The sequence below is a fragment of the Chenopodium album genome, chromosome 1, assembly GCF_948465745.1.
Source record: "Chenopodium album chromosome 1, dcCheAlbu1.1, whole genome shotgun sequence".
In the NCBI taxonomy this organism is placed as follows: Eukaryota; Viridiplantae; Streptophyta; class Magnoliopsida; order Caryophyllales; family Amaranthaceae; genus Chenopodium; species Chenopodium album.
The window spans coordinates 65,193,909-65,204,840 of NC_137834.1; positions in this window are offsets into that span (position 1 = coordinate 65,193,909).

Sequence of the window (10,932 nt, forward strand, 5' to 3'; positions counted from 1 at the left end):
TGGTCCGCTTGTCCCCGGACGTGGGCTGTAGATGGTCCGCTTGTCCCCGGACGTAGGCTGTAGATGGTCCGCTTGTCCCCGGACGTGGGTTGTAGTTGGTTCGCTTGTCCCCGAACGTGGGCTGGAGATGAGACCTGCAAAAATAAATTTTCCAATGGACTCGTATATATTGTGATTGACTTGACCAAGTTTGACTTGATGTGACATGACATGTGTATGACTTGTGAGTGTGTGTGTGTATATGTGTGTGTGCAGACACAAGCAAACAAAGATGCAAAATAAAAAATTTTCCGTCAATTTTTGTCATGAGTGGATCGGAGGATACCGACTTTCTCCCGAAAAAGAAAGATGTGAAAACTGAACTTTTATTTTCGAACTTTCCTCGATGTGAAAATTTTGACAAAGTTTTTTTAAACTTCCCCAAAAGAAAAGACGCGAAAAAAAGGAAAGAAGTTTTGAACTTCCTCATTGAGCAAGACAAAATGAATCGCATGGATTAAATTGCTTTTTTTTAAAGTAATGTATGCATGATGCATGTCCTTAGGCCAGGAGGCTAAGGACAATTACATCATGTGTCACGATGAATGAACTGAAGTCATGGAGCTAAGCATCATATATGGTGTAAAGAAGCGATCTTGAACGTCACTTAGGTCTGGAAGCTAAGCACGTATATAGATGAAGTGATTATGAACGTTGCTTAGGTCAAGGAGCTAAGAACTATATGCTTTGTATTATTACAAATCATTGATATAGAAATATTGCTCAGCACATTATGCGATGCATGAAGCAAAGAACATTGCTCAGGTCAAGAAGCTAAGCAAGTATACAACGTTTCTTCAGATGAATGTTGTCTTGAAAGATGATGAAGCATGCGCGATAGGGATACAAGATTTCATGATAAAGGGTTCCTAAGGGAAAGATGATATGAATATGTATGTGTGAAAGAAGTGTGTGAAAGTGATACTAAGGTGAGGCTGCAAAGGTTATGGTGATGGAAATATATGTGTGAAGAGTCAAAGATGATGACTCTTTAGGCTGGGTAAGCTAATGTGATGTGGGTTCAAGCCCCCAAGTCTAGCTCTAAATGGGTAGGGATATAGAGATAAGAATTGGATATTCTTTGACTCGATCATGCATAGATATGAATATGAATGTGGCCGCACCTCGATGTGAGGTTGCCTACGTATCCGTTAGGAATCAGGCCGAACGTAGCTCTAACCGAACTTTGCACAAGTGTGTGCACACCTCAAAGAGGTCTTTCAAGGGTTTCAATGTGGATAAGCTGAAGGTTTAAAGAAGAAAGGGGTAAAAGGCTCAAGACCCGAGAGAAGCCCCCAAGATATGCAATTATGTATTAGACTTTGCAAGTTTATTTTCAACACATTTTTTTTTTGCTTTGAACTTTTTTTTTTCATTCTTTTGAATCAATGTAGGCAATCTCAGATCATGCGGTCCATCACTCGCTTAGCATTCATGTTTCTCAGGCACGGTACCAAGCACTCGATGAGAGACGCAATTTGAGACATGTTCATATCAAAGACATTGGAACACTTGCCTTTAGACATTGTTTTATTGTTGTTTTGATGCTTTTTTTTTTTTTACTTGCTTTTAAAATGTTACACAAATTGCACATCTTCCAATTCCAGGGTTAAGTGAATGTGGGTTGATAAAATGAAGGCCAAACGTTAGACGAGGCTCAAATTGGTTGACGAAGAAATGGATATGTGATTAAATGGTTAATGGGGAATGAATGGGTTGCAAAGGTGCCTCAAGTCATTGGTGTACCTTGTGTTCAGTTTAGAAATTGTTTTTTTTTTTTTTTTTTTTTTTTTTTTTTTTTTTTTTTTTTTTAGAATGACATGATCGAATGCAAAGGAAAGAAATGCTCATTGATGGAACATGGTATATAGACATAAGGATAAGAAGAACCTATGCTAGACTTATTAAGGGAAAAGGGATGAAACGAAAGAAGAGAAAAAAAAATGAAATCTTGTATGGGAACTTGTCTTGTGCTTCGTCTTCATGGTTGCCTATGAATTACTTGTTACCACCAAGAGGTACACGAAGTTTGTTATTGCTGATGCTTTGATTGGAAGAAAAGAAGGAAGGAATGACGTTCCCCTTATTCTTCCAACTCTTAACTAGTGATTCTTGAACTTGAGTATTATGGAACAAAATGAGCTCACTTAATGCATTCACTCAATACTCGAATTGGAAAGGAAGAGTGTATGAAACAATTTGAAAACTGATGGGAAATACTCCACTCATTCCTATTACGACGGAAAGCGATGCATGCATGGTCCTAGTATACGATCATAAACAATATAGTGCATTACTCGAAGACAAAGTGTGTGCGATGACTCAACATGTGTATTAGGTGAGTTTATTAAGACTCATGGTATGATCGCATGGCTAGATATGAGGACGTTGTGAAAAATAAAGGACCCAATGACTAAATAGCACGGAAGACTAAAAGACAAACTAACTTGATTAATTTTGTCCAATTTTAATGTTTATGCTATTTACTAGGTGAAAACGGTCCATTGGCAATCGTTATTCATAAATAAGATCAACCACAATCAAAGACAAAGAACACATGTTAATGTTAGCACAAAAATCGATCACAAGAAACTAGGAAGAGGACTAGAATTCTAGAAGAGTTAAGACTCATGGGTATAAAAAAAATAAAATAAAATAAAATAAAATTCAATAATCCTATGTTATACGAGTTGACACGGATTAAAGGACTTGGCTAAGACTAGCTTGACACGATTTTTTTTTTTTTAAAAAAATAAAAATAAAATAAAAAAGGTAAAAAATAAAAATAAAATAAAAAAGGTAACGTTCAAAAGACACCTAAACTGGACAGACTGTAGTATATTGGTTATAACTTTTGATCTGTGACTTTGATTAGGACGAAACCAGCTTCAAGTGAAAGATAAAACTCGGGGCTACAGATCCATATGTTACACGACACATAACTCTTTCTAGAACTCCGGCTATGACCAAAACAAGTTGACTCTTGTGCAGTATACGGGAATAAAAATCCGGGTCACTCAAAAAAAAAAAAAAAATCTATGACTCGACTCTAAAAAAAATAAAAATTAAAAGGGTTTGATAAAAAAAATCAATAAAAAAAAATGCACATATAAGCATATCGTCACACATGATGCAATGAAGTTCGCAACCTAAAGTCAAGTTCTATGTTCGACTATGGTCAAGCTTTTGGGTGTCAAAGGGTACTATGGTTAAGAGTTTGGACGCGTTAGCAAGGCAGCCTCCCTTGAGGGTGTATGCCAACGGGCGGCTCCGCGAGTTCGTGATGAAATCAAACTCGAATCCATGGTTTGGGTGGATTTAAAAACTCGGATGAACCCTTATTGCCATGAGCGTTTTCGGGTTGATAGAGCTTAAATTCCCCGGGCTAGCCACATACGTAGAACACGTACTATTGTGGCAAAATAGGTAACCTAAAAAAAATCATATGCATATGTGACAATGCCAATTAAATTGCAGGAATACAATTCAAGAATCTTTCAAGCCTCATCCACTCATCTTAATTAAATACCGATCACTCAAATCGATAAATAACCAAGAATCCTCCCCAGTGGAGTCGCCAAATTGTAGGCGTCGCTCGAAGTGCGCCTACGTTAAAAGCATGTGGTGAATATGCTTGGCACTCATAGGAAGTGGGAATTGACATTACGATTAGGGACAACGATTAGGAACAAAGAAAAGTAGGGAGCCGCCAACAAGTTTTTAAGGAACTTGTAAATCGTTCACGGATCATAAAAGGCAACCACGATAAAGGGACAACGAAGGCAACAACGATTGACCCGTGAAGGTTACACCCCATTCATAATCCATGAGATTACTAACTCCATATGGTTCGAAACCACGAAAGGATGATCGGGGATGATGGTACGAAGTGAGTCATGGAGTCACATTCGCCCGTATTGGCCTCTACTCGATTCTTATAGTGAAAAGTGATTCCTGCGATCTCAAAGGCATACAAACAAAGATTCAATTTGCTCCAAAATATCATTAAGCTAAATTAGTTTAATATTAATGCAACACATTATTCTAAAATATTGCGATCACTTGAATTAACAACAAGATTAAAAAGGAACCTAAACCGGTTGTCCAAATTATCTTATTAGGCGTGATTTTCAATCACATATTCCCTTTAACATGAAATATGGTGATCAATAAATAATAATAGAATAAACATTAATATTGGAAGCAATTTAACAATAATAATGTTAGTCAAATCAAATACATAATAACCTAATCATGATACTAGCAATAAGAAAATAAAATAAGAGTAATTAAATTAATTAATTACTCACATTCCGCGCGTTCCTTTAAATTGCTACACCATGAATAAATTGTTAGTAACTTCAATAAAAAAATATAAATTAAAAAGAAATTAAATTAAAGTAGAGTTGATTTGGTCCAAACCCTCAGTCAATTATACCTTTCACGCCTTGGTTTAAGTATAGAACTTTGGGTATTGTATGAACTGCTTGGAGTGCTTAATTAGGGGAAGTATTTTAAGAAAATAGGATGACTAGTATTTAGGCTAAAGAGGGAGAAGAGAATTATTTTATGATCAAGCTTCTTCATCATTGAAAAAGGGGTGATATGACCTCTATTTATAGGGAAAAAATAGGGTCGAAGAATCAATTAAAGATCGAGTTCGAATCGGATTAAAACTCTTGCGATAGACAGCAGTTTTTGCGGTTTTTGTTTTTATCATATCTTTTGATCCAGAAATCGGAATAAGATGAATAATATATGGTTGGAAAGATCTTGAAGTCTACTTTCTAACCCAATTAAAATCAGATTAAAATATTTTGTAGAAAAAAATATATGGCCGAAATAGTGGGACGGTGTTAGTTTTGGATAGAGTTTGACATTTTATTCATATCTTTTCCGTTATGGCTCGGAATTGATATTATAATATATCATTGAAAAGATAATTTCAAGGGCTATCCAACCATATAAAATTTGGATAAAAAATATGAGGCACGAAAATAATATCTGTCTATCTCTGAATGTCTTTCAATTCGAATAAAATTAGGACTTTCAAAAAAAGGAGTTTTATTCAATTTCAAACTATTTAATCTTATCTTTTCAAAAAGGATAATCAAGATCTTTTAGAAACTTATAGAAGTTTCTAATTAATCCTAATTTATTTAGAATTGGGATTAAATCATTTGGACCCTCCACATGATCATTGGGTCGTAGGTAAGGTGGGCTTAGGTTCGGTTTGGGCTCGGTTTAATATTTTGGCCATAACTTATTCGTTATAACTCGGATTTGGGCTTATAATATATCGTTGGAAAGCTATTTTCAATCCCCATTCAAATATTTAATCATTGGACCCATATTATGGACCAAAATAAATTGGATCAAACGTTTTTATACAAAGGACACGAAATGAATGATTTTAAAGGACACGAAATGAATTATTTTGGGTTTAAAGGCACAAAAAGAGGAAAATAAGTTATGGTTTTGTGAAATGGTCTAGGAATTGGGTTGATTTATGAAATGGAAATATGGATTTAAGCACTCCAAAAATTAAATACTCAACCCGACCAATAATGGCGGTGAAAGGTTGTTCATCATCGGGTTTGGTTTTGGGGAGACATTTTTAGGTGTCTACAGAAGCCCCCACTTTGACTGAGTTTGTAGAAACGTTAGTTTTGAAAACGATAGTCAAAGTAGTCGATAGGGACGGAGAATGATTTAAGACGTTCTGCGATCCTAAATCATTCTGTATACGTCGATACCTGCAGAAAAATGTTAGTTCTATAGATAAAAGAGTAAAGGGATAGAATGCGTATCTGACACCAGTGTATCGGTGACAAATGAGTTTGGTAGCTTCCTATGCTTAAAGGAATCCACCGGATGACGTATGTTGAAATGCTTTCCATGCTTAAGGAAAGCCGACAGATGAGTTTGGTAGCTTTCTAAGCCTGAAGAAACCTACCGGATGACACTTTCCATGCTTGAGGAAAGTCGACGTATGAATTTGGTGTCATTCTATGCTTGAAGAATTCCACCAATAATGCCTTCCATGCTTGAGGAAAGCCGACTACTTGGCGGTTTTCTATACTTGAAGAAAAATCCACCGATAACGCTTTCCATGCTCGAGGAAAGCAGACTTGGCGGTTTTCTATGCTTTAAGAAATCAACCTGATAATACTTTCCATGCTTGAGGAAAGTCAACAGATGATGAGATTGCAAGTCTCTGTGTATCGAGAACCTTGCGTCATGAAATGATGGTGGTTTGATTGTCCCCGAACTTGGGCTGTAGTTGGTTTGCTTGTCCCCGGACGTGGGCTGTAGATGGTCCGCTTGTCCCTGGACGTGGGCTGTAGATGGTCCGCTTATCCCCGGACGTGGGCTGTAGATGGTTCGCTTGTCCCCGGACGTGGGCTGTAGATGGTCCGCTTGTCCCCGGACGTGGGCTGTAGATGGTCCGCTTGTCCCCGGACGTAGGCTGTAGATGGTCCGCTTGTCCCCGGACGTGGGTTGTAGTTGGTTCGCTTGTCCCCGAACGTGGGCTGGAGATGAGACCTGCAAAAATAAATTTTCCAATGGACTCGTATATATTGTGATTGACTTGACCAAGTTTGACTTGATGTGACATGACATGTGTATGACTTGTGAGTGTGTGTGTGTATATGTGTGTGTGCAGACACAAGCAAACAAAGATGCAAAATAAAAAATTTTCCGTCAATTTTTGTCATGAGTGGATCGGAGGATACCGACTTTCTCCCGAAAAAGAAAGATGTGAAAACTGAACTTTTATTTTCGAACTTTCCTCGATGTGAAAATTTTGACAAAGTTTTTTTAAACTTCCCCAAAAGAAAAGACGCGAAAAAAAGGAAAGAAGTTTTGAACTTCCTCATTGAGCAAGACAAAATGAATCGCATGGATTAAATTGCTTTTTTTTAAAGTAATGTATGCATGATGCATGTCCTTAGGCCAGAAGGCTAAGGACAATTACATCATGTGTCACGATGAATGAACTGAAGTCATGGAGCTAAGCATCATATATGGTGTAAAGAAGCGATCTTGAACGTCACTTAGGTCTGGAAGCTAAGCACGTATATAGATGAAGTGATTATGAACGTTGCTTAGGTCAAGGAGCTAAGAACTATATGCTTTGTATTATTACAAATCATTGATATAGAAATATTGCTCAGCACATTATGCGATGCATGAAGCAAAGAACATTGCTCAGGTCAAGAAGCTAAGCAAGTATACAACGTTTCTTCAGATGAATGTTGTCTTGAAAGATGATGAAGCATGCGCGATAGGGATACAAGATTTCATGATAAAGGGTTCCTAAGGGAAAGATGATATGAATATGTATGTGTGAAAGAAGTGTGTGAAAGTGATACTAAGGTGAGGCTGCAAAGGTTATGGTGATGGAAATATATGTGTGAAGAGTCAAAGATGATGACTCTTTAGGCTGGGTAAGCTAATGTGATGTGGGTTCAAGCCCCCAAGTCTAGCTCTAAATGGGTAGGGATATAGAGATAAGAATTGGATATTCTTTGACTCGATCATGCATAGATATGAATATGAATGTGGCCGCACCTCGATGTGAGGTTGCCTACGTATCCGTTAGGAATCAGGCCGAACGTAGCTCTAACCGAACTTTGCACAAGTGTGTGCACACCTCAAAGAGGTCTTTCAAGGGTTTCAATGTGGATAAGCTGAAGGTTTAAAGAAGAAAGGGGTAAAAGGCTCAAGACCCGAGAGAAGCCCCCAAGATATTCAATTATGTATTAGACTTTGCAAGTTTATTTTCAACACATTTTTTTTTTGCTTTGAACTTTTTTTTTTCATTCTTTTGAATCAATGTAGGCAATCTCAGATCATGCGGTCCATCACTCGCTTAGCATTCATGTTTCTCAGGCACGGTACCAAGCACTCGATGAGAGACGCAATTTGAGACATGTTCATATCAAAGACATTGGAACACTTGCCTTTAGACATTGTTTTATTGTTGTTTTGATGCTTTTTTTTTTTTACTTGCTTTTAAAATGTTACACAAATTGCACATCTTCCAATTCCAGGGTTAAGTGAATGTGGGTTGATAAAATGAAGGCCAAACGTTAGACGAGGCTCAAATTGGTTGACGAAGAAATGGATATGTGATTAAATGGTTAATGGGGAATGAATGGGTTGCAAAGGTGCCTCAAGTCATTGGTGTACCTTGTGTTCAGTTTAGAAATTGTTTTTTTTTTTTTTTTTTTTTTTTTTTTTTTTTTTTTTTTTTTTTTTAGAATGACATGATCGAATGCAAAGGAAAGAAATGCTCATTGATGGAACATGGTATATAGACATAAGGATAAGAAGAACCTATGCTAGACTTATTAAGGGAAAAGGGATGAAACGAAAGAAGAGAAAAAAAAATGAAATCTTGTATGGGAACTTGTCTTGTGCTTCGTCTTCATGGTTGCCTATGAATTACTTGTTACCACCAAGAGGTACACGAAGTTTGTTATTGCTGATGCTTTGATTGGAAGAAAAGAAGGAAGGAATGACGTTCCCCTTATTCTTCCAACTCTTAACTAGTGATTCTTGAACTTGAGTATTATGGAACAAAATGAGCTCACTTAATGCATTCACTCAATACTCGAATTGGAAAGGAAGAGTGTATGAAACAATTTGAAAACTGATGGGAAATACTCCACTCATTCCTATTACGACGGAAAGCGATGCATGCATGGTCCTAGTATACGATCATAAACAATATAGTGCATTACTCGAAGACAAAGTGTGTGCGATGACTCAACATGTGTATTAGGTGAGTTTATTAAGACTCATGGTATGATCGCATGGCTAGATATGAGGACGTTGTGAAAAATAAAGGACCCAATGACTAAATAGCACGGAAGACTAAAAGACAAACTAACTTGATTAATTTTGTCCAATTTTAATGTTTATGCTATTTACTAGGTGAAAACGGTCCATTGGCAATCGTTATTCATAAATAAGATCAACCACAATCAAAGACAAAGAACACATGTTAATGTTAGCACAAAAATCGATCACAAGAAACTAGGAAGAGGACTAGAATTCTAGAAGAGTTAAGACTTATGGGTATAAAAAAAATAAAATAAAATAAAATAAAATTCAATAATCCTATGTTATACGAGTTGACACGGATTAAAGGACTTGGCTAAGACTAGCTTGACACGATTTTTTTTTTTTTTTTAAAAAATAAAAATAAAATAAAAAAGGTAAAAAATAAAAATAAAATAAAAAAGGTAACGTTCAAAAGACACCTAAACTGGACAGGCTGTAGTATATTGGTTATAACTTTTGATCTGTGACTTTGATTAGGACGAAACCAGCTTCAAGTGAAAGATAAAACTCGGGGCTACAGATCCATATGTTACACGACACATAACTCTTTCTAGAACTCCGGCTATGACCAAAACAAGTTGACTCTTGTGCAGTATACGGGAATAAAAATCCGGGTCACTCAAAAAAAAAAAAAAAATCTATGACTCGACTCTAAAAAAAATAAAAATTAAAAGGGTTTGATAAAAAAAAATCAATAAAAAAAAATGCACATATAAGCATATCGTCACACATGATGCAATGAAGTTCGCAACCTAAAGTCAAGTTCTATGTTCGACTATGGTCAAGCTTTTGGGTGTCAAAGGGTACTATGGTTAAGAGTTTGGACGCGTTAGCAAGGCAGCCTCCCTTGAGGGTGTATGCCAACGGGCGGCTCCGCGAGTTCGTGATGAAATCAAACTCGAATCCATGGTTTGGGTGGATTTAAAAACTCGGATGAACCCTTATTGCCATGAGCGTTTTCGGGTTGATAGAGCTTAAATTCCCCGGGCTAGCCACATACGTAGAACACGTACTATTGTGGCAAAATAGGTAACCTAAAAAAAATCATATGCATATGTGACAATGCCAATTAAATTGCAGGAATACAATTCAAGAATCTTTCAAGCCTCATCCACTCATCTTAATTAAATACCGATCACTCAAATCGATAAATAACCAAGAATCCTCCCCAGTGGAGTCGCCAAATTGTAGGCGTCGCTCGAAGTGCGCCTACGTTAAAAGCATGTGGTGAATATGCTTGGCACTCATAGGAAGTGGGAATTGACATTACGATTAGGGACAACGATTAGGAACAAAGAAAAGTAGGGAGCCGCCAACAAGTTTTTAAGGAACTTGTAAATCGTTCACGGATCATAAAAGGCAACCACGATAAAGGGACAACGAAGGCAACAACGATTGACCCGTGAAGGTTACACCCCATTCATAATCCATGAGATTACTAACTCCATATGGTTCGAAACCACGAAAGGATGATCGGGGATGATGGTACGAAGTGAGTTATGGAGTCACATTCGCCCGTATTGGCCTCTACTCGATTCTTATAGTGAAAAGTGATTCCTGCGATCTCAAAGGCATACAAACAAAGATTCAATTTGCTCCAAAATATCATTAAGCTAAATTAGTTTAATATTAATGCAACACATTATTCTAAAATATTGCGATCACTTGAATTAACAACAAGATTAAAAAGGAACCTAAACCGGTTGTCCAAATTATCTTATTAGGCGTGATTTTCAATCACATATTCCCTTTAACATGAAATATGGTGATCAATAAATAATAATAGAATAAACATTAATATTGGAAGCAATTTAACAATAATAATGTTAGTCAAATCAAATACATAATAACCTAATCATGATACTAGCAATAAGAAAATAAAATAAGAGTAATTAAATTAATTAATTACTCACATTCCGCGCGTTCCTTTAAATTGCTACACCATGAATAAATTGTTAGTAACTTCAATAAAAAAATATAAATTAAAAAGAAATTAAATTAAAGTAGAGTTGATTTGGTCCAAACCCTCAGTCAATTATA